At 45.7% G+C, this 27,491-nt stretch overlaps 15 non-coding genes across 15 annotated transcripts; 5 read left to right on the top strand and 10 right to left on the bottom strand.

Moving 5' to 3' along the window:
• Positions 1 to 340: 340 nt before the first annotated feature.
• TRNAT-UGU (transfer RNA threonine (anticodon UGU)) lies at positions 341 to 412 on the bottom strand. Its single transcript has one exon. It is a non-coding gene; the product is annotated as a tRNA-Thr (tRNA).
• Positions 413 to 1,496: 1,084 nt separating this feature from the next.
• On the top strand, positions 1,497 to 1,591 carry TRNAI-UAU (transfer RNA isoleucine (anticodon UAU)). Its single transcript has 2 exons — positions 1,497 to 1,534; positions 1,556 to 1,591. It is a non-coding gene; the product is annotated as a tRNA-Ile (tRNA).
• A 1,162-nt stretch (positions 1,592 to 2,753) lies between these two features.
• On the bottom strand, positions 2,754 to 2,825 carry TRNAT-UGU (transfer RNA threonine (anticodon UGU)). Its single transcript has one exon. It is a non-coding gene; the product is annotated as a tRNA-Thr (tRNA).
• Positions 2,826 to 3,414: 589 nt separating this feature from the next.
• On the bottom strand, positions 3,415 to 3,496 carry TRNAS-GCU (transfer RNA serine (anticodon GCU)). Its single transcript has one exon. It is a non-coding gene; the product is annotated as a tRNA-Ser (tRNA).
• A 1,668-nt stretch (positions 3,497 to 5,164) lies between these two features.
• TRNAT-UGU (transfer RNA threonine (anticodon UGU)) lies at positions 5,165 to 5,236 on the bottom strand. The gene has a single exon. It is a non-coding gene; the product is annotated as a tRNA-Thr (tRNA).
• A 1,084-nt stretch (positions 5,237 to 6,320) lies between these two features.
• TRNAI-UAU (transfer RNA isoleucine (anticodon UAU)) lies at positions 6,321 to 6,415 on the top strand. The gene is made up of 2 exons: positions 6,321 to 6,358; positions 6,380 to 6,415. It is a non-coding gene; the product is annotated as a tRNA-Ile (tRNA).
• Positions 6,416 to 7,577: 1,162 nt separating this feature from the next.
• On the bottom strand, positions 7,578 to 7,649 carry TRNAT-UGU (transfer RNA threonine (anticodon UGU)). Its single transcript has one exon. It is a non-coding gene; the product is annotated as a tRNA-Thr (tRNA).
• A 589-nt stretch (positions 7,650 to 8,238) lies between these two features.
• Positions 8,239 to 8,320, bottom strand: TRNAS-GCU (transfer RNA serine (anticodon GCU)). Its single transcript has one exon. It is a non-coding gene; the product is annotated as a tRNA-Ser (tRNA).
• Positions 8,321 to 8,733: 413 nt separating this feature from the next.
• Positions 8,734 to 8,828, top strand: TRNAI-UAU (transfer RNA isoleucine (anticodon UAU)). Its single transcript has 2 exons — positions 8,734 to 8,771; positions 8,793 to 8,828. It is a non-coding gene; the product is annotated as a tRNA-Ile (tRNA).
• Positions 8,829 to 10,651: 1,823 nt separating this feature from the next.
• TRNAS-GCU (transfer RNA serine (anticodon GCU)) lies at positions 10,652 to 10,733 on the bottom strand. The gene has a single exon. It is a non-coding gene; the product is annotated as a tRNA-Ser (tRNA).
• A 413-nt stretch (positions 10,734 to 11,146) lies between these two features.
• On the top strand, positions 11,147 to 11,241 carry TRNAI-UAU (transfer RNA isoleucine (anticodon UAU)). Its single transcript has 2 exons — positions 11,147 to 11,184; positions 11,206 to 11,241. It is a non-coding gene; the product is annotated as a tRNA-Ile (tRNA).
• Positions 11,242 to 24,875: 13,634 nt separating this feature from the next.
• Positions 24,876 to 24,957, bottom strand: TRNAS-GCU (transfer RNA serine (anticodon GCU)). Its single transcript has one exon. It is a non-coding gene; the product is annotated as a tRNA-Ser (tRNA).
• A 413-nt stretch (positions 24,958 to 25,370) lies between these two features.
• TRNAI-UAU (transfer RNA isoleucine (anticodon UAU)) lies at positions 25,371 to 25,465 on the top strand. Its single transcript has 2 exons — positions 25,371 to 25,408; positions 25,430 to 25,465. It is a non-coding gene; the product is annotated as a tRNA-Ile (tRNA).
• A 1,162-nt stretch (positions 25,466 to 26,627) lies between these two features.
• On the bottom strand, positions 26,628 to 26,699 carry TRNAT-UGU (transfer RNA threonine (anticodon UGU)). The gene has a single exon. It is a non-coding gene; the product is annotated as a tRNA-Thr (tRNA).
• A 589-nt stretch (positions 26,700 to 27,288) lies between these two features.
• TRNAS-GCU (transfer RNA serine (anticodon GCU)) lies at positions 27,289 to 27,370 on the bottom strand. Its single transcript has one exon. It is a non-coding gene; the product is annotated as a tRNA-Ser (tRNA).
• Positions 27,371 to 27,491: the final 121 nt, after the last annotated feature.

The following is a 27,491-nucleotide window of genomic DNA, read 5'->3' as shown; positions in this document are numbered from 1 at the left end:
GGGAAGAATTTCACATCTCCTTGGTGAAATTTGTAGGGCCTTATAACATCCTTTCTGTGGATGCAGATTCAGTCGGAACAGAGGTCCTAGTCCTCGCTCTGCCTTTCAAAGGAACTGTAAATATGCATGGCTTATTTGGCTTTGCCCGACAGGGTGAGAATGGCGTTTGTCAGGCGTTCGGAAGGGGTGAGGCAATAATTCATAATTCAATGATCTTCATGATATTTTCTTGATAATATGAAAGCAGGAAAGGGAAGCTTGGCAATAAGCAATCCTAAAGCAAGGTGTGACTCCAGGGAAGAATGACTTGAAAACAACATACAGAAAGACTCATGTAAAAAGGCCCTGATGAGGCTTGAACTCATGACCCCTGGTTTACAAGACCAGTGCTCTGCCACTGAGCTACAAGGCCAGTCTGCCCACAGGATGTAAATTGCAACATGTATTCTTACTGAGGTATGAATATATCTATGATTTTGAGACTCTGTATGGAAACGTAGTTGCATATGAATGTCCACGTGCGCGCACACATTGAAGACCATGCTTAAGGAACTTTTCTTGGAAGTATGAAAAACTACATTTTCATATGAGAAAATAAGAGTTTTCACATTCAAGACCATACTGATAGCTCTAGTTAGTATGTCTGCAATCAGTGACATATAGAGAACCCACTTATTAGAAGTGATCTGTCTCTGTGGGGCAGACATATGTTAACAGTCATTCATTTGAGACGGCCTAAACTTTAGGAGTAAGAGCTGCTTTCTTATCAATCTATTTATCCAAACTGGTTAATAAGCCAGGAGTGAGTGAAAGGCAATCCTCTGGAAACTCCATGAAAGATCTAATTTCTATTACGCACAAAATACTTCACTTTATTTGACATATTTGTTAAAATGGAACAGTCAGATGATCCCATCTAGCGGATCCTGGCTCTGTCTTGAAAGAGAGTGTAATTATACTACAAGAAATGCTGGCCATCAAAAGAGACTCTGATGGCTTTCCGATGAAGGTGGGATTCGAACCCATGTGTGCAGAGCACAATGGATTAGCAGTCCATCGCCTTAACCACTCGGCCACCTCGTCTGCCCTACAGCCCCATCTGAAACCTTGCTTCACAAAAGGTACTGAAGTGTCAATATACTGTACCTAAAAAAGAAAAAAAACAGCTGAGGCAAGATCTCACATTCCACGTCTTCCCCCAATTAGGGACCTACATTTCATTTTTGGGAAATTCTTACTATGTGCTAATTACAAATATTCATAAGATTCCCCTAGACTTTGTCAGAACTGTCAAGATATAATTCTATGGGGTTTTGAATAGACAGAGCATATGTTATAGGACAATTATAGAATCTATTCCGTTTGGACTGTATTTTTAATAGTCATGATAACATGCTAGCATGTGAGTCGATCTTGCACAGTGAATGATGGAGCAGTGTCTGTCATCTACTTGGTCAGCTGTAGATGGCTCACCTGGGGAGATGTGAAAAGAGAGAGCTCCAGTGGCGCAATCGGTTAGCGCGCGGTACTTATACAGCAGTACTTGCACTGAGCCATGCCGAGGTTGTGAGTTCGAGCCTCACCTGGAGCAGCCGTGTTGTTTTTCATAAACCATTTCACAAAAAGTAAAGTTTAAACTCAGAGTATGGACGGCCCTTGCTAGAGAGTCTTTACTTCTTATAGGATCTACGTGTCCTACTCCTCTGGGTGCCAAATATCACATATCCTACGCGATGCTCAGTTTAAACATTCCATGATGTGCCATCTTGCATTTCATGCAAACACCACATCAGTGCATTTAAAAATACATTTGTAGAATAATAAATATGATGAAAACAGTGTTCTCACATGATAACCATAAACTGAAGAGCTGCAAAAAATGCAGTATCAGCTACTTACAATAAAAGGTGACTCGAAAAAACTAGCAAAAGAAGAGCATCATCATATTAAAGGTTCTATTCACCATCTTGAGTTGCACCATAGCAGCTTATGGTGCTTTTCTGCTCAGAGTGTGCCTCCAATCCCACATTCATTTTTAATTTATTTGCAATTTAAAAAACAACAATTACTGCTCGAAGTTCACTTTTCAAAACCATTCAACCTATTAAATGTATTTCTCTAACCTATGAATGTGGTCCATGTTCACTTTTCCTCATCTTCATCTCGATACTCCTTTCCCAGAAACCAGGTTCACTTCTTCATTCAACCCACCCATCCAAGGTCACCAAATCTTTGAAGCACAAGTCTGCCTATTCTCCTTTTCTCTCTATGTACAAGATACCTTGTATCATTTGAATGGACAGCAGGAGAGAAGGATATTTATGGTGAGTGGGGGTGGGGTTTTGAGGAGTAACCTCATTTGCCTAAGAGCCGGGGTATCTGGGAAAAAAAGTATTTTATGGGGGAAGAATTTCACATCTCCTTGGTGAAATTTGTAGGGCCTTATAACATCCTTTCTGTGGATGCAGATTCAGTCGGAACAGAGGTCCTAGTCCTCGCTCTGCCTTTCAAAGGAACTGTAAATATGCATGGCTTATTTGGCTTTGCCCGGCAGGGTGAGAATGGCGTTTGTCAGGCGTTCGTCAGGCGATCGGAAGGGGTGAGGCAATAATTTATAATTCAATGATCTTCATGATATTTTCTTGATAATATGAAAGCAGGAAAGGGAAGCTTGGCAATAAGCAATCCTAAAGCAAGGTGTGACTCCAGGGAAGAATGACTTGAAAACAACATACAGAAAGACTCATGTAAAAAGGCCCTGATGAGGCTTGAACTCATGACCCCTGGTTTACAAGACCAGTGCTCTGCCACTGAGCTACAAGGCCAGTCTGCACGCAGGATGTAAATTGCAACATGTATTCTTACTGAGGTATGAATATATCTATGATTTTGAGACTCTGTATGGAAACGTAGTTGCATATGAATGTCCACGTGCGCGCACACATTGAAGACCATGCTTAAGGCACTTTTCTTGGAAGTATGAAAAACTACATTTTCATATGAGAAAATAAGAGTTTTCACATTCAAGACCATACCGATAGCTCTAGTTAGTATGTCTGCAATCAGTGACATATAGAGAACCCACTTATTAGAAGTGATCTGTCTCTGTGGGGCAGACATATGTTAACAGTCATTCATTTGAGACGGCCTAAACTTTAGGAGTAAGAGCTGCTTTCTTATCAATCTATTTATCCAAACTGGTTAATAAGCCAGGAGTGAGTGAAAGGCAATCCTCTGGAAACTCCATGAAAGATCTAATTTCTATTACGCACAAAATACTTCACTTTATTTGACATATTTGTTAAAATAGAACAGTCAGATGATCCCATCTAGCGGATCCTGGCTCTGTCTTGAAAGAGAGTGTAATTATACTACAAGAAATGCTGGCCATCAAAAGAGACTCTGATGGCTTTCCGACGAAGGTGGGATTCGAACCCACGCGTGCAGAGCACAATGGATTAGCAGTCCATCGCCTTAACCACTCGGCCACCTCGTCTGCCCTACAGCCCCATCTGAAACCTTGCTTCACAAAAGGTACTGAAGTGTCAATATACTGTACCTAAAAAAGAAAAAAAACAGCTGAGGCAAGATCTCACATTCCACGTCTTCCCCCAATTAGGGACCTACATTTCATTTTTGGGAAATTCTTACTATGTGCTAATTACAAATATTCATAAGATTCCCCTAGACTTTGTCAGAACTGTCAAGATATAATTCTATGGGGTTTTGAATAGACAGAGCATATGTTATAGGACAATTATAGAATCTATTCCGTTTGGACTGTATTTTTAATAGTCATGATAACATGCTAGCATGTGAGTCGATCTTGCACAGTGAATGATGGAGCAGTGTCTGTCATCTACTTGGTCAGCTGTAGATGGCTCACCTGGGGAGATGTGAAAAGAGAGAGCTCCAGTGGCGCAATCGGTTAGCGCGCGGTACTTATACAGCAGTACTTGCACTGAGCCATGCCGAGGTTGTGAATTCGAGCCTCACCTGGAGCAGCCGTGTTGTTTTTCATAAACCATTTCACAAAAAGTAAAGTTTAAACTCAGAGTATGGACGGCCCTTGCTAGAGAGTCTTTACTTCTTATAGGATCTACGTGTCCTACTCCTCTGGGTGCCAAATATCACATATCCTACGCGATGCTCAGTTTAAACATTCCATGATGTGCCATCTTGCATTTCATGCAAACACCACATCAGTGCATTTAAAAATACATTTGTAGAATAATAAATATGATGAAAACAGTGTTCTCACATGATAACCATAAACTGAAGAGCTGCAAAAAATGCTGTATCAGCTACTTACAATAAAAGGTGAATCGAAAAAACTAGCAAAAGAAGAGCATCATCATATTAAAGGTTCTATTCACCATCTTGAGTTGCACCATAGCAGCTTATGGTGCTTTTCTGCTCAGAGTGTGCCTCCAATCCCACATTCATTTTTAATTTCTTTGCAATTTAAAAAACAACAATTACTGCTCGAAGTTCACTTTTCAAAACCATTCAACCTATTAAATGTATTTCTCTAACCTATGAATGTGGTCCATGTTCACTTTTCCTCATCTTCATCTCGATACTCCTTACCCAGAAACCAGGTTCACTTCTTCATTCAACCCACCCATCCAAGGTCACCAAATCTTTGAAGCAAGTCTGCCTATTCTCCCTTTCTCTCTATGTACAAGATACCTTGTATCATTTGAATGGACAGCAGGAGAGAAGGATATTTATGGTGAGTGGGGGTGGGGTTTTGAGGAGTAACCTCATTTGCCTAAGAGCCGGGGTATCTGGGAAAAAAAGTATTTTATGGGGGAAGAATTTCACATCTCCTTGGTGAAATTTGTAGGGCCTTATAACATCCTTTCTGTGGATGCAGATTCAGTCGGAACAGAGGTCCTAGTCCTCGTTCTGCCTTTCAAAGGAACTGTAAATATGCATGGCTTATTTGGCTTTGCCCGGCAGGGTGAGAATGGCGTTTGTCAGGCGTTCGTCAGGCGATCGGAAGGGGTGAGGCAATAATTTATAATTCAATGATCTTCATGATATTTTCTTGATAATATGAAAGCAGGAAAGGGAAGCTTGGCAATAAGCAATCCTAAAGCAAGGTGTGACTCCAGGGAAGAATGACTTGAAAACAACATACAGAAAGACTCATGTAAAAAGGCCCTGATGAGGCTTGAACTCATGACCCCTGGTTTACAAGACCAGTGCTCTGCCACTGAGCTACAAGGCCAGTCTGCACGCAGGATGTAAATTGCAACATGTATTCTTACTGAGGTATGAATATATCTATGATTTTGAGACTCTGTATGGAAACGTAGTTGCATATGAATGTCCACGTGCGCGCACACATTGAAGACCATGCTTAAGGAACTTTTCTTGGAAGTATGAAAAACTACATTTTCATATGAGAAAATAAGAGTTTTCACATTCAAGACCATACTGATAGCTCTAGTTAGTATGTCTGCAATCAGTGACATATAGAGAACCCACTTATTAGAAGTGATCTGTCTCTGTGGGGCAGACATATGTTAACAGTCATTCATTTGAGACGGCCTAAACTTTAGGAGTAAGAGCTGCTTTCTTATCAATCTATTTATCCAAACTGGTTAATAAGCCAGGAGTGAGTGAAAGGCAATCCTCTGGAAACTCCATGAAAGATCTAATTGCTATTACGCACAAAATACTTCACTTTATTTGACATATTTGTTAAAATGGAACAGTCAGATGATCCCATCTAGCGGATCCTGGCTCTGTCTTGAAAGAGAGTGTAATTATACTACAAGAAATGCTGGCCATCAAAAGAGACTCTGATGGCTTTCCGATGAAGGTGGGATTCGAACCCATGCGTGCAGAGCACAATGGATTAGCAGTCCATCGCCTTAACCACTCGGCCACCTCGTCTGCCCTACAGCCCCATCTGAAACCTTGCTTCACAAAAGGTACTGAAGTGTCAATATACTGTACCTAAAAAAGAAAAAAAACAGCTGAGGCAAGATCTCACATTCCACGTCTTCCCCCAATTAGGGGCCTACATTTCATTTTTGGGAAATTCTTACTATGTGCTAATTACAAATATTCATAAGATTCCCCTAGACTTTGTCAGAACTGTCAAGATATAATTCTATGGGGTTTTGAATAGACAGAGCATATGTTATAGGACAATTATAGAATCTATTCCGTTTGGACTGTATTTTTAATAGTCATGATAACATGCTAGCATGTGAGTCGATCTTGCACAGTGAATGATGGAGCAGTGTCTGTCATCTACTTGGTCAGCTGTAGATGGCTCACCTGGGGAGATGTGAAAAGAGAGAGCTCCAGTGGCGCAATCGGTTAGCGCGCGGTACTTATACAGCAGTACTTGCACTGAGCCATGCCGAGGTTGTGAGTTCGAGCCTCACCTGGAGCAGCCGTGTTGTTTTTCATAAACCATTTCACAAAAAGTAAAGTTTAAACTCAGAGTATGGACGGCCCTTGCTAGAGAGTCTTTACTTCTTATAGGATCTACGTGTCCTACTCCTCTGGGTGCCAAATATCACATATCCTACGCGATGCTCAGTTTAAACATTCCATGATGTGCCATCTTGCATTTCATGCAAACACCACATCAGTGCATTTAAAAATACATTTGTAGAATAATAAATATGATGAAAACAGTGTTCTCACATGATAACCATAAACTGAAGAGCTGCAAAAAATGCAGTATCAGCTACTTACAATAAAAGGTGACTCGAAAAAACTAGCAAAAGAAGAGCATCATCATATTAAAGGTTCTATTCACCATCTTGAGTTGCACCATAGCAGCTTATGGTGCTTTTCTGCTCAGAGTGTGCCTCCAATCCCACATTCATTTTTAATTTATTTGCAATTTAAAAAACAACAATTACTGCTCGAAGTTCACTTTTCAAAACCATTCAACCTATTAAATGTATTTCTCTAACCTATGAATGTGGTCCATGTTCACTTTTCCTCATCTTCATCTCGATACTCCTTTCCCAGAAACCAGGTTCACTTCTTCATTCAACCCACCCATCCAAGGTCACCAAATCTTTGAAGCACAAGTCTGCCTATTCTCCCTTTCTCTCTATGTACAAGATACCTTGTATCATTTGAATGGACAGCAGGAGAGAAGGATATTTATGGTGAGTGGGGGTGGGGTTTTGAGGAGTAACCTCATTTGCCTAAGAGCCGGGGTATCTGGGAAAAAAAGTATTTTATGGGGGAAGAATTTCACATCTCCTTGGTGAAATTTGTAGGGCCTTATAACATCCTTTCTGTGGATGCAGATTCAGTCGGAACAGAGGTCCTAGTCCTCGCTCTGCCTTTCAAAGGAACTGTAAATATGCATGGCTTATTTGGCTTTGCCCGGCAGGGTGAGAATGGCGTTTGTCAGGCGTTCGTCAGGCGATCGGAAGGGGTGAGGCAATAATTTATAATTCAATGATCTTCATGATATTTTCTTGATAATATGAAAGCAGGAAAGGGAAGCTTGGCAATAAGCAATCCTAAAGCAAGGTGTGACTCCAGGGAAGAATGACTTGAAAACAACATACAGAAAGACTCATGTAAAAAGGCCCTGATGAGGCTTGAACTCATGACCCCTGGTTTACAAGACCAGTGCTCTGCCACTGAGCTACAAGGCCAGTCTGCACGCAGGATGTAAATTGCAACATGTATTCTTACTGAGGTATGAATATATCTATGATTTTGAGACTCTGTATGGAAACGTAGTTGCATATGAATGTCCACGTGCGCGCACACATTGAAGACCATGCTTAAGGCACTTTTCTTGGAAGTATGAAAAACTACATTTTCATATGAGAAAATAAGAGTTTTCACATTCAAGACCATACCGATAGCTCTAGTTAGTATGTCTGCAATCAGTGACATATAGAGAACCCACTTATTAGAAGTGATCTGTCTCTGTGGGGCAGACATATGTTAACAGTCATTCATTTGAGACGGCCTAAACTTTAGGAACAAGAGCTGCTTTCTTATCAATCTATTTATCCAAACTGGTTAATAAGCCAGGAGTGAGTGAAAGGCAATCCTCTGGAAACTCCATGAAAGATCTAATTTCTATTACGCACAAAATACTTCACTTTATTTGACATATTTGTTAAAATAGAACAGTCAGATGATCCCATCCAGCGGATCCTGGCTCTGTCTTGAAAGAGAGTGTAATTATACTACAAGAAATGCTGGCCATCAAAAGAGACTCTGATGGCTTTCCGACGAAGGTGGGATTCGAACCCACGCGTGCAGAGCACAATGGATTAGCAGTCCATTGCCTTAACCACTCGGCCACCTCGTCTGCCCTACAGCCCCATCTAAAACCTTGCTTCACAAAAGGTACTGAAGTGTCAATATACTGTACCTAAAAAAGAAAAAAAACAGCTGAGGCAAGATCTCACATTCCACGTCTTCCCCCAATTAGGGACCTACATTTCATTTTTGGGAAATTCTTACTATGTGCTAATTACAAATATTCATAAGATTCCCCTAGACTTTCTCAGAACTGTCAAGATATAATTCTATGGGGTTTTGAATAGACAGAGCATATGTTATAGGACAATTATAGAATCTATTCCGTTTGGACTGTATTTTTAATAGTCATGATAACATGCTAGCATGTGAGTCGATCTTGCACAGTGAATGATGGAGCAGTGTCTGTCATCTACTTGGTCAGCTGTAGATGGCTCACCTGGGGAGATGTGAAAAGAGAGAGCTCCAGTGGCGCAATCGGTTAGCGCGCGGTACTTATACAGCAGTACTTGCACTGAGCCATGCCGAGGTTGTGAGTTCGAGCCTCACCTGGAGCAGCCGTGTTGTTTTTCATAAACCATTTCACAAAAAGTAAAGTTTAAACTCAGAGTATGGACGGCCCTTGCTAGAGAGTCTTTACTTCTTATAGGATCTACGTGTCCTACTCCTCTGGGTGCCAAATATCACATATCCTACGCGATGCTCAGTTTATACATTCCATGATGTGCCATCTTGCATTTCATGCAAACACCACATCAGTGCATTTAAAAATACATTTGTAGAATAATAAATATGATGAAAACAGTGTTCTCACATGATAACCATAAACTGAAGAGCTGCAAAAAATGCTGTATCAGCTACTTACAATAAAAGGTGACTCGAAAAAACTAGCAAAAGAAGAGCATCATCATATTAAAGGTTCTATTCACCATCTTGAGTTGCACCATAGCAGCTTATGGTGCTTTTCTGCTCAGAGTGTGCCTCCAATCCCACATTCATTTTTAATTTCTTTGCAATTTAAAAAACAACAATTACTGCTCGAAGTTCACTTTTCAAAACCATTCAACCTATTAAATGTATTTCTCTAACCTATGAATGTGGTCCATGTTCACTTTTCCTCATCTTCATCTCGATACTCCTTTCCCAGAAACCAGGTTCACTTCTTCATTCAACCCACCCATCCAAGGTCACCAAATCTTTGAAGCACAAGTCTGCCTATTCTCCCTTTCTCTCTATGTACAAGATACCTTGTATCATTTGAATGGACAGCAGGAGAGAAGGATATTTATGGTGAGTGGGGGTGGGGTTTTGAGGAGTAACCTCATTTGCCTAAGAGCCGGGGTATCTGGGAAAAAAAGTATTTTATGGGGGAAGAATTTCACATCTCCTTGGTGAAATTTGTAGGGCCTTATAACATCCTTTCTGTGGATGCAGATTCAGTCGGAACAGAGGTCCTAGTCCTCGCTCTGCCTTTCAAAGGAACTGTAAATATGCATGGCTTATTTGGCTTTGCCCGGCAGGGTGAGAATGGCATTTGTCAGGCGTTCGTCAGGCGATCGGAAGGGGTGAGGCAATAATTTATAATTCAATGATCTTCATGATATTTTCTTGATAATATGAAAGCAGGAAAGGGAAGCTTGGCAATAAGCAATCCTAAAGCAAGGTGTGACTCCAGGGAAGAATGACTTGAAAACAACATACAGAAAGACTCATGTAAAAAGGACCTGATGAGGCTTGAACTCATGACCCCTGGTTTATAAGACCAGTGCTCTGCCACTGAGCTACAAGGCCAGTCTGCACGCAGGATGTACATTGCAACATGTATTCTTACTGAGGTATGAATATATCTATGATTTTGAGACTCTGTATGGAAACGTAGTTGCATATGAATGTCCACGTGCGCGCACACATTGAAGACCATGCTTAAGGCACTTTTCTTGGAAGTATGAAAAACTACATTTCCATATGAGAAAATAAGAGTTTTCACATTCAAGACCATACTGATAGCTCTAGTTAGTATGTCTGCAATCAGTGACATATAGAGAACCCACTTATTAGAAGTGATCTGTCTCTGTGGGGCAGACATATGTTAACAGTCATTCATTTGAGACGGCCTAAACTTTAGGAGTAAGAGCTGCTTTCTTATCAATCTATTTATCCAAACTGGTTAATAAGCCAGGAGTTAGTGAAAGGCAATCCTCTGGAAACTCCATGAAAGATCTAATTTCTATTACGCACAAAATACTTCACTTTATTTGACATATTTGTTAAAATGGAACAGTCAGATGATCCCATCTAGCGGATCCTGGCTCTGTCTTGAAAGAGAGTGTAATTATACTACAAGAAATGCTGGCCATCAAAAGAGACTGTGATGGCTTTCCGACGAAGGTGGGATTCGAACCCACGCGTGCAGAGCACAATGGATTAGCAGTCCATCGCCTTAACCACTCGGCCACCTCGTCTGCCCTACAGCCCCATCTGAAACCTTGCTTCACAAAAGGTACTGAAGTGTCAATATACTGTACCTAAAAAAGTAAAAAAACAGCTGAGGCAAGATCTCACATTCCACGTCTTCCCCCAATTAGGGACCTACATTTCATTTTTGGGAAATTCTTACTATGTGCTAATTACAAATATTCATAAGATTCCCCTAGACTTTGTCAGAACTGTCAAGATATAATTCTATGGGGTTTTGAATAGACAGAGCATATGTTATAGGACAATTATAGAATCTATTCCGTTTGGACTGTATTTTTAATAGTCATGATAACATGCTAGCATGTGAGTTGATCTTGCACAGTGAATGATGGAGCAGTGTCTGTCATCTACTTGGTCAGCTGTAGATGGCTCACCTGGGGAGATGTAAAAAGAGAGAGCTCCAGTGGCGCAATCGGTTAGCGCGCGGTACTTATACAGCAGTACTTGCACTGAGCCATGCCGAGGTTGTGAGTTCGAGCCTCACCTGGAGCAGCCGTGTTGTTTTTCATAAACCATTTCACAAAAAGTAAAGTTTAAACTCAGAGTATGGACGGCCCTTGCTAGAGAGTCTTTACTTCTTATAGGATCTACGTGTCCTACTCCTCTGGGTGCCAAATATCACATATCCTACGCGATGCTCAGTTTAAACATTCCATGATGTGCCATCTTGCATTTCATGCAAACACCACATCAGTGCATTTAAAAATACATTTGTAGAATAATAAAGATGATGAAAACAGTGTTCTCACATGATAACCATAAACTGAAGAGCTGCAAAAAATGCTGTATCAGCTACTTACAATAAAAGGTGACTCGAAAAAACTAGCAAAAGAAGAGCATCATCATATTAAAGGTTCTATTCACCATCTTGAGTTGCACCATAGCAGCTTATGGTGCTTTTCTGCTCAGAGTGTGCCTCCAATCCCACATTCATTTTTAATTTATTTGCAATTTAAAAAACAACAATTACTGCTCGAAGTTCACTTTTCAAAACCATTCAACCTATTAAATGTATTTCTCTAACCTATGAATGTGGTCCATGTTCACTTTTCCTCATCTTCATCTCGATACTCCTTTCCCAGAAACCAGGTTCACTTCTTCATTCAACCCACCCATCCAAGGTCACCAAATCTTTGAAGCACAAGTCTGCCTATTCTCCCTTTCTCTCTATGTACAAGATACCTTGTATCATTTGAATGGACAGCAGGAGAGAAGGATATTTATGGTGAGTGGGGGTGGGGTTTTGAGGAGTAACCTCATTTGCCTAAGAGCCGGGGTATCTGGGAAAAAAAGTATTTTATGGGGGAAGAATTTCACATCTCCTTGGTGAAATTTGTAGGGCCTTATAACATCCTTTCTGTGGATGCAGATTCAGTCGGAACAGAGGTCCTAGTCCTCGCTCTGCCTTTCAAAGGAACTGTAAATATGCATGGCTTATTTGGCTTTGCCCGGCAGGGTGAGAATGGCGTTTGTCAGGCGTTCGTCAGGCGATCGGAAGGGGTGAGGCAATAATTTAAAATTCAATGATCTTCATGATATTTTCTTGATAATATGAAAGCAGGAAAGGGAAGCTTGGCAATAAGCAATCCTAAAGCAAGGTGTGACTCCAGGGAAGAATGACTTGAAAACAACATACAGAAAGACTCATGTAAAAAGGCCCTGATGAGGCTTGAACTCATGACCCCTGGTTTACAAGACCAGTGTTCTGCCACTGAGCTACAAGGCCAGTCTGCACGCAGGATGTAAATTGCAACATGTATTCTTACTGAGGTATGAATATATCTATGATTTTGAGACTCTGTATGGAAACGTAGTTGCATATGAATGTCCACGTGCGCGCACACATTGAAGACCATGCTTAAGGCACTTTTCTTGGAAGTATGAAAAACTACATTTTCATATGAGAAAATAAGAGTTTTCACATTCAAGACCATACCGATAGCTCTAGTTAGTATGTCTGCAATCAGTGACATATAGAGAACCCACTTATTAGAAGTTGTTAGAGTCGGGGATCTCTGGTTGGCGCAAGGTCGCCCTTGTGTCAAGCAGGAACCCTCTCCTCCACGTCAGGGCGCAGGATAACCCCTCGCGAATGACCCTTGCTCACCCTCTAGGTGCGTGGCGTGAGCAGCCAAGGCGATTCCTCAGGCGTTGTTGGTTAAGCACTTACAATCGTACACACAGTAAATACATCAATCTCCCCAGAAACGGACACCAGACTTGGATATATATAAAAATACGATTCTTTATGTAAAAATAAGGTATATATATCTCAGCAGACTTATCACAAGACCAATAACGTTTTCGCTATGCCACCAGGCTGTACAGCGGTCAAATGATCGTTGTTCGTAGTTTCAAATGGATAGTTCGCAGTCTCTTTACTTGTAGTTCCAGTACTCACAGAGATCGGTTCCTGCGAACGGGGAAATAAGGCGTTGCGGGCCCCGAGCCCGATACTGGAACTTCTTTCGTGATGTGGAGAGCCGGCACAGGTCGGTGCGACTCTCAGCTTGGGAAGTGTTCTTGGGTCCTCAATCAGCAGGTGTGGGCACGTAGGCAGGCGCGGCCAGCGACCCTTTAGCACGGCGGTGCAGGAGGGTCTCCACAGCTGGGGCGGCGCGGCCTGAGATGTCCGGGGATAGCGAAGCGGGGTCACAGGGCACGGTCAGTGCAGCTGGATGACCCGGCGTAGATCACAGTCGTCGGACGGCTTCCGGCAGGAGGGGTGATAGCGCGGTCAGCGCGCTCCAGTAGCAGGCGGTGACAGGGATGCAGGCGGCCTGGCCCGGGGACAGAGAGCGGCTCGGGACGGAGCGGGGCTCTCACGGGTTTGAGGCAGGCGAGCTTCTGAGTGTCATGGCCCTAGGAGGGGCGATGAGGGGCGCAGTCTCTTTTCCAGCAGGATGCCCACACGGCTCGAATTGGAGGATGAGCAAGAAGCACAGAGAACCCACTGTTCCTGGGGTTCAGTTCAGGGGGCAAGCTCGGATCAAGCCCTTGGAGAATGTTCAAGCACAAAGTAGCAAAGTCTTTTCAGTAAGTCTCTTCCTCTCCTTTCTCAGCAAGGCAAGCAGCAGGCCAGCTCATCCGGCGTCTTCTTCTCCTTCTAGTCGGGCAGAGGTTCTTTGTGGTAAACAGGATTCTGATTTCTTAGGAGCCAGGCTCCTACTTTTATACCATGATTCTTTTGTTCTTTAGCGCCAGGGGGCCTAGGCCTGGCTCAGTCCAGTTCTGGAGCACTTTGTTATGGTGACTCTGCTCTTTCCTTTCAGCAGCAGGGCAGAGACATCAGCCGCCCCACAGGGGGTGGCGCCGGCTTTGTGGTGGCAGAGCACAGGTCTATTCAAGAGTCAAGGTGTACTCCTCCCACCCATCCAGGTGTAATCTCTCTACCCACCACCTGGCAGCCAACCTGTCTCTGGGGATCCCCCCACCCTGCTCCTTACTGTTGCTAGGCAGAACACACACACACACAGCAGAGGCGGACTGAGATGGTCAGGTCAGTAAATACTAACTTTCTAAAAGTAGTATTTACAAACCCAGGATATTAAAATAAACTTGACTACAAGAAGTATTTTATCATCCTGAGTTCAGGCATACTAAACTTGACACTTCTACCATGCTCTCTGAGTCCACTGGGGTCACAGCGTTGGCGGGATCCCGGCAGCCCATTCTGGCCTATGGAGAGCAGGTAGCCTTCAATAGTGAAGAACGGAAAGGGCTGTAATTCACTACTAAGACATGCCACACACACCAGGGCATGTCTTACCTTATGCCTACAATGCACCCTGCCCTTGGGCCTACCAGAGGGGTGGCTAATATGTAGGTAAGGGAAGGTTTAGGGACTGGCAAGTGGGGGCACTTGCGCAGTCAGCGCGACGGTCCCGGACCGCGCACAGGGTCTGCGGTGGCAGACCCTAGACACCTTTTACAAGGCCGCTTCTGTGGGTGGCGCAACCAGCGCTGCAAGCCCACCAGCGGCATTGGCATTCACGAGCCCTGGCACCCCTGGTGCACTTTACTGGGGACTGACAGTGAATCCAATAAACCAATCATGGACATCAATTACAGGTACACTTTACCTAGGGAGCACTTGCACTGCGGCACGGATTAGCCGTGGCGCAGTGCCCTGAGCGGACAACACCAGCAAAACAATCGAGGCACACCATCAAAAAGTGGAAGGGAAACTCACGCCAAGGTGCCAGGTCTAACACGTGTCCCCTCCAGCTGAAATGTGGGGAGAACTACCCTTGCCCAGGGGGTTCCTCGTCACTAAGGCGGAAATACCTGGACAGACCGTCAGCGTTGGCGTGATCTGTACCAGGACGGTGTTCCACCGTAAAGTCCATACCCTGTAGAGAGATGGACCACCTCAACAGCTTCGGGTTTTCACCCCTCATTGGCATCAACCATCTGAGGGGCCTGTGGTCCATCTGAACCCGGAAGTGAGACCCAAACAAGTAGGGTCTTAGCTTCTTCAGCGCCCAGACCACAGCAAATGCTTCTCGCTCAATTGCACTCCACCTACTTTCCCGTGGAAGTAACCTCCTACTGATGAAGGCTACGGGTTGGTCCCAGCCCTCCTCAGTCATCTGTGAGAGAACAGCCCCCACACCATGCTCTGAAGCGTCTGTCTGGACTAGGAATTCCTTGGAGAAGTCAGGGGCCAAGAGCACGGGCGCCGTGCACATGGCCGTCTTCAGGGTGTCGAAAGCTTTCTGACAGGTGTCAGTCCAAATCACGTTCCTGGGCTGCTTCTTCGAAGTCAGCTCTGTCAAGGGGGCAACGATCGTTCCATAGCCCTTGACAAACCTCCTGTAGTACCCAGTGAGCCCCAGGAAGGCCCTCACTGCGGTCTGCGTCTTGGGGGGTTCCCAAGCCAGGATGGTTTCAATTTTGGGTTGCAAGGGTGCCACCTTGCCACTCCCCACTTGGTGTCCCAAGTACACCACGGAACCCTGCCCGATCTGGCACTTGCTTGCCTTGATCGTGAGGCCTGCTCGGCGCAGCGCCATCAACACTTCCCAGAGGTGGCGCAGGTGTTCAGGCCAGGTGGCACTGAACACTGCGATGTCATCCAGGTAGGCGGCACTGAACGCATCCAGCCCAACCAGTACCTGGTTGACCAACCTCTGAAAGGTGGCAGGGGCATTCTTCATCCCAAATGGCATGACTCGGAACTGGAAGTGCCCATCTGGTGTAGAGAATGCGGACCTCTCGTTGGCCCCATCGGTCAAGGCGATCTGCCAGTACCCAGACGTTAAATCAAACGTACTGAGGAACCGGGCAGCCCCCAGCCGATCAATGAGCTCATCAGCTCTGGGGATGGGGTGCGCGTCAGTCTTCGTGACTGAATTGAGTCCTCTGTAGTCCACACAGAACCGGAGTTCAGGTGTGGCTCCCGGCGCAGCAGCCTTTGGGACCAAGACCACGGGGCTGGACCAAGGACTGCTGGAGGACTCAACCACCCCTAGCGCAAGCATTTTGGAGACCTCCTCCTTGATGCAAGCTCTGACCCTGTCAGTTACCCTGTAAGCCTTGTGCTTCACAGGTAAGCTGTCTCCTGTGTCCACATCATGGACGCACCAATCTGTGACACCAGGAACCAGGGAGAATCGGTCGGAAAATTGTCCCAGCAAGTGGCGGCAATCTTCCTGTTGTTCGGGCGTCAGGGTGGGTGAGAGGTTAACTCCATCCACTGACCCATCTTTCTCAGAGGCCACTAAGAGGTCAGGAAGGGGCTCGGTCTCCTCTTCCATTCCATCATCAGTGGCCAGCAGCATGCCCACTTCGGTCCTCTCTAAGTGGGGCTTAAGGCGGTTAACATGTAGGACCCTCAAAGGGTTCCTGGGAGTCTGCATGTCCACCAAGTAGGTGATAGGACTTTTGAGCTCCACAACCTCAAATGGACCTGTCCACTTATCCTGAAGTGCACAAGGCTCCACTGGGGCCAAGACCCACACCTTTTGTCCAGGTTGAAGCCCTACCAGAGTGGCATTCCGGTCGTACCACCGCTTCATCTCCTCCTGGCTGGCTTCCAGATTTGCCTCAGCAAGTTGCCTGAAACGCCGAGTCTGGTTTCGGAAGGCCAGCATGTAACTATATACATTCTGGGGAGGTTTCCTGGGAGATTTCTCCCAGCCTTCCTTTACCAAACTCAGAGGTCCTCTTACCGGGTGACCATACAGAAGCTCAAAGGGGCTGAATCCTAGAGACTTCTGTGGCACCTCTCGGTAAGCGAAGAGCAGGCATGGCAAGAGGACGTCCCACTTACGCCTCATTGGACCGTCCAGGCCCATGATCATGCCTTTGAGGGTTCGGTTGAATCTCTCAACCAACCCATTTCCTTGGGGGTGGTAAGGAGTGGTGAACTTGTAAGTTACCCCACACTCCTTCCACAGGGATTTCATATACGTGGATATGAAATTGGTCCCCCTGTCGCTCACCACCTCTAGAGGGAATCCCACTCGGGAGAAAATTCCCATCAGTGCCCGTCCCACCACGGGGGCCGTCACTGTCCTCAGAGGGATGGCTTTAGGGTACCGGGTGGCATGGTCCACCAAGACCAGGATGAACCTGTTGCCCAGGGCTGTCTTGGGGTCCAGAGGCCCCACAATATCAATACCCACTCGTTGGAATGGCGTACCGACCACAGGGAAAGGTTGCAGAGGAGCCTTGTGCTTCCCTCCGCTCTTACCACTTGCCTGGCAAGTCTGACAGGTTCTGCAGTAGGAATCTGAATTCTTATGCATTTGGGGCCAGTAAAAGTGGGTGACAAGCCTGTCATAGGTCTTGTCCATCCCCAAATGTCCTGCTAACGGCACATCGTGAGCCAGCCCCAGTAGGAAGGTTCTGAACTTCTGGGGTACCACCAGCACACGGGCTGACCCAGGTTCAGCAGCCTTAGGCTCGGAATACAGGAGGTCACTCTCCCAGTACACGTAGTGTGTTTTGGCCTGAACACCGTTGGCCTGGTCTGCAGCCTGTTGCCGCATACCCACGAGAGAAGGGCATTCTTTCTGCTCCCTGCAGAATTCCTCCCTGGAGGGACCTCCTTCTTGCTGCCAATGGGTCAGCTCAGGCAGATCTCCCAGTTCGGCAATCTGTTCCCCGGTAGGCTCCAGAGCATCCCCCTCAGGGTCTACTTCCTCCTGGGCCGTGGGAACTTCGGGGGCCGGTTTCCCGCGCCTCCTGCGCCTTCTCCCTAAGGCCGGTTCCTGGACCTCTCCCTCAGGCTCCAGGACCCTCTCAACACCCCTACTGGCTGCCATGGACCGGGTGGTCACGCACGCCCAGTCGGGTAGACCCACCATCCTCAGATGCGTGGTCTTCTCCACCTTTTCCCAAGGGGAGCTCTCCAGGTCGTTCCCTAGCAGACAGTCTACAGGCATGTCAGTTCTCACAGCGACTTGTAGAGTACCAGAGACCTCCCCCCACTCAAAGGGAACTTGAGCCATTGGACAACGACTCTCTACGTTGTCAGCATTGACAACCCTACAGTAGGCATTGGGTACAATTTGCTCTTGAGACACCAGGTGTTGCCTCACCGAGGTCACGCTGGCTCCTGTATCTCTAAGAGCCTCAACCTTCTTTCCATTGATGGTCACCACTTGCCCATATTTCTTAGTGTTAGAGGGCAGGTAGGTTACAGGGACCATCTCACTGTCTCCTAGCGAGACTAGGGTCATCTGCCCGGGACCCCCACCCTCCTGGACTGCTACCTCCTCCCCAAAGTTAACACTAGCTACTTGCCGGGGTGGAGCACCAGTGGGTGCGGTCTTACCAAACAGACGACACTTAGGATCAGAGGCAATGTGACCCGGGTCACCACACTTATAACAATTGAAGGGCCCCTTTGGAACAGGTCTACCTGTCGGGGCCCCGTTCTGCTGCGGGGGTGGGGGAGGCTGAGAACCCTTCTGCTGGTTCCCTTGGGAATTACTTTGGGGGCCTTTTTGGAACCCCTTCTGTTTACCCTTGTCCCCCCCACTCTTCTGCTGGGGACCCTGCCCACCTTTGGCGGAGTCTCCCACTTGACCCTTGTGGACCCTGGTGCTGAGCCAGCGGTCCGCCTCCTCAGCAAGCTTCCTCGGGTTGGACAGCTTGCTATCTATCAGGTGCTGGCGTAGCTCAGGAAAACATTGACTGGACAAGTGCTCCCATGCAATTAAATCAAGCAGCCCTTGATAATCATTCACTTTGCTACCCTTCACCCAACCATCCAGCGCTCTGCAGAAAAAGGTCACATATTCCACATACGTACTCTCAGGGATCTTCTTCGTCTCCCTGAACCGCTGTCTATATAGCTCAGGAGTTAACCCATACCTGGTCATTAAAGCTTCCTTCATATGGGGGTATGAGGTCTGGACTTCTAAGGGCAAATCTGACAGTGTGTCCCGCCCTTCCGCAAGGAACCTTCCCCACAACCCCGCTCCCCAGTCTTTCTCAGGGACCCGGTGTGAGGACATGGCCACCTCGTAGGCTCTAAACCACTGCCCTATGTCATCCTTTCTAAAATACTCCTTTACTACATCTTTGGGGATGTACACCTTGGACTCTACCTGCGCTGGTGGAGTGCTGCCACCAGAAGGAGCGGTGTCCAAACTTTTCGCCTTCAGCTCCAACTCCTTCAATCTGATATCGTGATCCATTTGGCGTTGTTGTGCCTCCAGGGCCAACTTCTGCTTTTCCATTTCCATTTGTCCTGCCAACTTTGCCATCTCCATTGCATGCGCCCTGTCGGCTGCCCTGTCTGCCAGCTCCTCTGGCGACCGGACTCTGCTGGGCTCCTCAAGGTTGTCGGGTGGAACGATGTCCCCCGCATTCCGTAGGTCTCGTGACTCCTTCCAGGCTCTCAACGCCTTGGTGTACTGGGGCTTCCTCTTGCATCCAGCATGGGGGACTCTGAATTTTACACTGTAGCCTTTCAATTGCTCCATCGTGTAGCCTTCCAGTCTCTCCCAATCCACCTCATCTATTCCAGAAATCACGGAGAGCGCTCTTCCAGCAGAGAGCGAGCCAGGCATGGTTGCAGTAATGGCAGATGTCTCAACAAAGTTCAACAATTACAAACCTGTGGCTGCGTTATTTGGTCTGCTCTCACTATCTGGTGATTAATAATTCACTGTATGCAAATTACAAGTGCAAATCCGAAATCCCAACCGCTGCCACCAATGTTAGAGTCGGGGATCTCTGGTTGGCGCAAGGTCGCCCTTGTGTCAAGCAGGAACCCTCTCCTCCACGTCAGGGCGCAGGATAACCCCTCGCGAATGACCCTTGCTCACCCTCTAGGTGCGTGGCGTGAGCAGCCAAGGCGATTCCTCAGGCGTTGTTGGTTAAGCACTTACAATCGTACACACAGTAAATACATCAATCCCCCCAGGAACGGACACCAGACTTGGATATATATAAAAATACGATTCTTTATGTAAAAATAAGGTATATATATCTCAGCAGACTTATCACAAGACCAATAACGTTTTCGCTATGCCACCAGGCTGTACAGCGGTCAAATGATCGTTGTTCGTAGCTTCAAATGGATAGTTCGTAGTCTCTTTACTTGTAGTTCCAGTACTCACAGAGATCGGTTCCTGCGAACGGGGAAATAAGGCGTTGCCGGCCCCGAGCCCGATACTGGAACTTCTTTCGTGATGTGGAGAGCCGGCACAGGTCGGTGCGACTCTCAGCTTGGGAAGTGTTCTTGGGTCCTCAATCAGCAGGTGTGGGCACGTAGGCAGGCGCGGCCAGCGACCCTTTAGCACGGCGGTGCAGGAGGGTCTCCACAGCAGGGGCGGCGCGGCCTGAGATGTCCGGGGATAGCGAAGCGGGGTCACAGGGCACGGTCAGTGCAGCTGGATGACCCGGCGTAGATCACAGTCGTCGGACGGCTTCCGGCAGGAGGGGTGATAGCGCGGTCAGCGCGCTCCAGTAGCAGGCGGTGACAGGGATGCAGGCGGCCTGGCCCGGGGACAGAGAGCGGCTCGGGACGGAGCGGGGCTCTCACGGGTTTGAGGCAGGCGAGCTTCTGAGTGTCACGGCCCTAGGAGGGGCGATGAGGGGCGCAGTCTCTTTTCCAGCGGGATGCCCACACGGCTCGAATTGGAGGATGAGCAAGAAGCACAGAGAACCCACTGTTCCTGGGGTTCAGTTCAGGGGGCAAGCTCGGATCAAGCCCTTGGAGAATGTTCAAGCACAAAGTAGCAAAGTCTTTTCAGTAAGTCTCTTCCTCTCCTTTCTCAGCAAGGCAAGCAGCAGGCCAGCTCATCCGGCGTCTTCTTCTCCTTCTAGTCGGGCAGAGGTTCTTTGTGGTAAACAGGATTCTGATTTCTTAGGAGCCAGGCTCCTACTTTTATACCATGATTCTTTTGTTCTTTAGCGCCAGGGGGCCTAGGCCTGGCTCAGTCCAGTTCTGGAGCACTTTGTTATGGTGACTCTGCTCTTTCCTTTCAGCAGCAGGGCAGAGACATCAGCCGCCCCACAGGGTGTGGCGCCGGCTTTGTGGTGGCAGAGCACAGGTCTATTCAAGAGTCAAGGTGTACTCCTCCCACCCATCCAGGTGTAATCTCTCTACCCACCACCTGGCAGCCAACCTGTCTCTGGGGATCCCCCCACCCTGCTCCTTACTGTTGCTAGGCAGAACACACACACACACAGCAGAGGCGGACTGAGATGGTCAGGTCAGTAAATACTAACTTTCTAAAAGTAGTATTTACAAACCCAGGATATTAAAATAAACTTGACTACAAGAAGTATTTTATCATCCTGAGTTCAGGCATACTAAACTTGACACTTCTACCATGCTCTCTGAGTCCACTGGGGTCACAGCGTTGGCGGGATCCCGGCAGCCCATTCTGGCCTATGGAGAGCAGGTAGCCTTCAATAGTGAAGAACGGAAAGGGCTGTAATTCACTACTAAGACATGCCACACACACCAGGGCATGTCTTACCTTATGCCTACAATGCACCCTGCCCTTGGGCCTACCAGAGGGGTGGCTAATATGTAGGTAAGGGAAGGTTTAGGGACTGGCAAGTGGGGGCACTTGCGCAGTCAGCGCGATGGTCCCGGACCGCGCACAGGGTCTGCGGTGGCAGACCCTAGACACCTTTTACAAGGCCGCTTCTGTGGGTGGCGCAACCAGCGCTGCAAGCCCACCAGCGGCATTGGCATTCACGAGCCCTGGCACCCCTGGTGCACTTTACTGGGGACTGACAGTGAATCCAATAAACCAATCATGGACATCAATTACAGGTACACTTTACCTAGGGAGCACTTGCACTGCGGCACGGATTAGCCGTGGCGCAGTGCCCTGAGCGGACAACACCAGCAAAACAATCGAGGCACACCATCAAAAAGTGGAAGGGAAACTCACGCCAAGGTGCCAGGTCTAACAGAAGTGATCTGTCTCTGTGGGGCAGACATATGTTAACAGTCATTCATTTGAGACGGCCTAAACTTTAGGAGTAAGAGCTGCTTTCTTATCAATCTATTTATCCAAACTGGTTAATAAGCCAGGAGTGAGTGAAAGGCAATCCTCTGGAAACTCCATGAAAGATCTAATTTCTATTACGCACAAAATACTTCACTTTATTTGACATATTTGTTAAAATGGAACAGTCAGATGATCCCATCTAGCGGATCCTGGCTCTGTCTTGAAAGAGAGTGTAATTATACTACAAGAAATGCTGGCCATCAAAAGAGACTCTGATGGCTTTCCGACGAAGGTGGGATTCGAACCCACGCATGCAGAGCACAATGGATTAGCAGTCCATCGCCTTAACCACTCGGCCACCTCGTCTGCCCTAGAGCCCCATCTGAAACCTTGCTTCACAAAAGGTACTGAAGTGTCAATATACTGTACCTAAAAAAGAAAAAAAACAGCTGAGGCAAGATCTCACATTCCACGTCTTCCCCCAATTAGGGACCTACATTTCATTTTTGGGAAATTCTTACTATGTGCTAATTACAAATATTCATAAGATTCCCCTAGACTTTGTCAGAACCGTCAAGATATAATTCTATGGGGTTTTGAATAGACAGAGCATATGTTATAGGACAATTATAGAATCTATTCCGTTTGGACTGTATTTTTAATAGTCATGATAACATGCTAGCATGTGAGTCGATCTTGCACAGTGAATGATGGAGCAGTGTCTGTCATCTACTTGGTCAGCTGTAGATGGCTCACCTGGGGAGATGTGAAAAGAGAGAGCTCCAGTGGCGCAATCGGTTAGCGCGCGGTACTTATACAGCAGTACTTGCACTGAGCCATGCTGAGGTTATGAGTTCGAGCCTCACCTGGAGCAGCCGTGTTGTTTTTCATAAACCATTTCACAAAAAGTAAAGTTTAAACTCAGAGTATTGACGGCCCTTGCTAGAGAGTCTTTACTTCTTATAGGATCTACGTGTCCTACTCCTCTGGGTGCCAAATATCACATATCCTACGCGATGCTCAGTTTAAACATTCCATGATGTGCCATCTTGCATTTCATGCAAACACCACATCAGTGCATTTAAAAATACATTTGTAGAATAATAAATATGATGAAAACAGTGTTCTCACATGATAACCATAAACTGAAGAGCTGCAAAAAATGCTGTATCAGCTACTTACAATAAAAGGTGACTCGAAAAAACTAGCAAAAGAAGAGCATCATCATATTAAAGGTTCTATTCACCATCTTGAGTTGCACCATAGCAGCTTATGGTGCTTTTCTGCTCAGAGTGTGCCTCCAATCCCACATTCATTTTTTATTTCTTTGCAATTTAAAAAACAACAATTACTGCTCGAAGTTCACTTTTCAAAACCATTCAACCTATTAAATGTATTTCTCTAACCTATGAATGTGGTCCATGTTCACTTTTCCTCATCTTCATCTCGATACTCCTTTCCCAGAAACCAGGTTCACTTCTTCATTCCACCCACCCATCCAAGGTCACCAAATCTTTGAAGCACAAGTCTGCCTATTCTCCCTTTCTCTCTATGTACAAGATACCTTGTATCATTTGAATGGACAGCAGGAGAGAAGGATATTTATGGTGAGTGGGGGTGGGGTTTTGAGGAGTAACCTCATTTGCCTAAGAGCCGGGGTATCTGGGAAAAAAAGTATTTTATGGGGGAAGAATTTCACATCTCCTTGGTGAAATTTGTAGGGCCTTATAACATCCTTTCTGTGGATGCAGATTCAGTCGGAATAGAGGTCCTAGTCCTCGCTCTGCCTTTCAAAGGAACTGTAAATATGCATGGCTTATTTGGCTTTGCCCGGCAGGGTGAGAATGGCGTTTGTCAGGCGTTCGTCAGGCGATCGGAAGGGGTGAGGCAATAATTTATAATTCAATGATCTTCATGATATTTTCTTGATAATATGAAAGCAGGAAAGGGAAGCTTGGCAATAAGCAATCCTAAAGCAAGGTGTGACTCCAGGGAAGAATGACTTGAAAACAACATACAGAAAGACTCATGTAAAAAGGCCGTGATGAGGCTTGAACTCATGACCCCTGGTTTACAAGACCAGTGCTCTGCCACTGAGTTACAAGGCCAGTCTGCACACAGGATGTAAATTGCAACATGTATTCTTACTGAGGTATGAATATATCTATGATTTTGAGACTCTGTATGGAAACGTAGTTGCATATGAATGTCCACGTGCGCGCACACATTGAAGACCATGCTTAAGGCACTTTTCTTGGAAGTATGAAAAACTACATTTTCATATGAGAAAATAAGAGTTTTCACATTCAAGACCATACCGATAGCTCTAGTTAGTATGTCTGCAATCAGTGACATATAGAGAACCCACTTATTAGAAGTGATCTGTCTCTGTGGGGCAGACATATGTTAACAGTCATTCATTTGAGACGGCCTAAACTTTAGGAGTAAGAGCTGCTTTCTTATCAATCTATTTATCCAAACTGGTTAATAAGCCAGGAGTGAGTGAAAGGCAATCCTCTGGAAACTCCATGAAAGATCTAATTTCTATTACGCACAAAATACTTCACTTTATTTGACATATTTGTTAAAATAGAACAGTCAGATGATCCCATCTAGCGGATCCTGGCTCTGTCTTGAAAGAGAGTGTAATTATACTACAAGAAATGCTGGCCATCAAAAGAGACTCTGATGGCTTTCCGACGAAGGTGGGATTCGAACCCACGCGTGCAGAGCACAATGGATTAGCAGTCCATCGCCTTAACCACTCGGCCACCTCGTCTGCCCTACAGACCCATCTGAAACCTTGCTTCACAAAAGGTACTGAAGTGTCAATATACTGTACCTAAAAAAGAAAAAAAACAGCTGAGGCAAGATCTCACATTCCACGTCTTCCCCCAATTAGGGACCTACATTTCATTTTTGGGAAATTCTTACTATGTGCTAATTACAAATATTCATAAGATTCCCCTAGACTTTGTCAGAACTGTCAAGATATAATTCTATGGGGTTTTGAATAGACAGAGCATATGTTATAGGACAATTATAGAATCTATTCCGTTTGGACTGTATTTTTAATAGTCATGATAACATGCTAGCATGTGAGTCGATCTTGCACAGTGAATGATGGAGCAGTGTCTGTCATCTACTTGGTCAGCTGTAGATGGCTCACCTGGGGAGGTGTGAAAAGAGAGAGCTCCAGTGGCGCAATCGGTTAGCGCGCGGTACTTATACAGCAGTACTTGCACTGAGCCATGCCGAGGTTGTGAGTTCGAGCCTCACCTGGAGCAGCCGTGTTGTTTTTCATAAACCATTTCACAAAAAGTAAAGTTTAAACTCAGAGTATGGACGGCCCTTGCTAGAGAGTCTTTACTTCTAATAGGATCTACGTGTCCTACTCCTCTGGGTGCCAAATATCACATATCCTACGCGATGCTCAGTTTAAACATTCCATGATGTACCATCTTGCATTTCATGCAAACACCACATCAGTGCATTTAAAAATACATTTGTAGAATAATAAATATGATGAAAACAGTGTTCTCACATGATAACCATAAACTGAAGAGCTGCAAAAAATGCTGTATCAGCTACTTACAATAAAAGGTGACTCGAAAAAACTAGCAAAAGAAGAGCATCATCATATTAAAGGTTCTATTCACCATCTTGAGTTGCACCATAGCAGCTTATGGTGCTTTTCTGCTCAGAGTGTGCCTCCAATCCCACATTCATTTTTAATTTCTTTGCAATTTAAAAAACAACAATTACTGCTCGAAGTTCACTTTTCAAAACCATTCAACCTATTAAATGTATTTCTCTAACCTATGAATGTGGTCCATGTTCACTTTTCCTCATCTTCATCTCGATACTCCTTTCCCAGAAACCAGGTTCACTTCTTCATTCAACCCACCCATCCAAGGTCACCAAATCTTTGAAGCACAAGTCTGCCTATTCTCCCTTTCTCTCTATGTACAAGATACCTTGTATCATTTGAATGGACAGCAGGAGAGAAGGATATTTATGGTGAGTGGGGGTGGGGTTTTGAGGAGTAACCTCATTTGCCTAAGAGCCGGGGTATCTGGGAAAAAAAGTATTTTATGGGGGAAGAATTTCACATCTCCTTGGTGAAATTTGTAGGGCCTTATAACATCCTTTCTGTGGATGCAGATTCAGTCGGAACAGAGGTCCTAGTCCTCGCTCTGCCTTTCAAAGGAACTGTAAATATGCATGGCTTATTTGGCTTTGCCCGGCAGGGTGAGAATGGCGTTTGTCAGGCGTTCGTCAGGCGATCGGAAGGGGTGAGGCAATAATTTATAATTCAATGATCTTCATGATATTTTCTTGATAATATGAAAGCAGGAAAGGGAATCTTGGCAATAAGCAATCCTAAAGCAAGGTGTGACTCCAGGGAAGAATGACTCGAAAACAACATACAGAAAGACTCATGTAAAAAGGCCCTGATGAGGCTTGAACTCATGACCCCTGGTTTACAAGACCAGTGCTCTGCCACTGAGCTACAAGGCCAGTCTGCACGCAGGATGTAAATTGCAACATGTATTCTTACTGAGGTATGAATATATCTATGATTTTGAGACTCTGTATGGAAACGTAGTTGCATATGAATGTCCACGTGCGCGCACACATTGAAGACCATGCTTAAGGCACTTTTCTTGGAAGTATGAAAAACTACATTTTCATATGAGAAAATAAGAGTTTTCACATTCAAGACCATACCGATAGCTCTAGTTAGTATGTCTGCAATCAGTGACATATAGAGAACCCACTTATTAGAAGTGATCTGTCTCTGTGGGGCAGAGATATGTTAACAGTCATTCATTTGAGACGGCCTAAACTTTAGGAGTAAGAGCTGCTTTCTTATCAATCTATTTATCCAAACTGGTTAATAAGCCAGGAGTGAGTGAAAGGCAATCCTCTGGAAACTCCATGAAAGATCTAATTTCTATTACGCACAAAATACTTCACTTTATTTGACATATTTGTTAAAATGGAACAGTCAGATGATCCCATCTAGCGGATCCTGGCTCTGTCTTGAAAGAGAGTGTAATTATACTACAAGAAATGCTGGCCATCAAAAGAGACTCTGATGGCTTTCCGACGAAGGTGGGATTCGAACCCACGCGTGCAGAGCACAATGGATTAGCAGTCCATCGCCTTAACCACTCGGCCACCTCGTCTGCCCTACAGCCCCATCTGAAACCTTGCTTCACAAAAGGTACTGAAGTGTCAATATACTGTACCTAAAAAAGTAAAAAAACAGCTGAGGCAAGATCTCACATTCCACGTCTTCCCCCAATT

This window comes from Triturus cristatus, chromosome 12 (assembly GCF_964204655.1).
Source record: "Triturus cristatus chromosome 12, aTriCri1.1, whole genome shotgun sequence".
NCBI lineage: Eukaryota > Metazoa > Chordata > Amphibia > Caudata > Salamandridae > Triturus > Triturus cristatus.
This window is presented reverse-complemented; position numbering and strand designations above follow the sequence as displayed.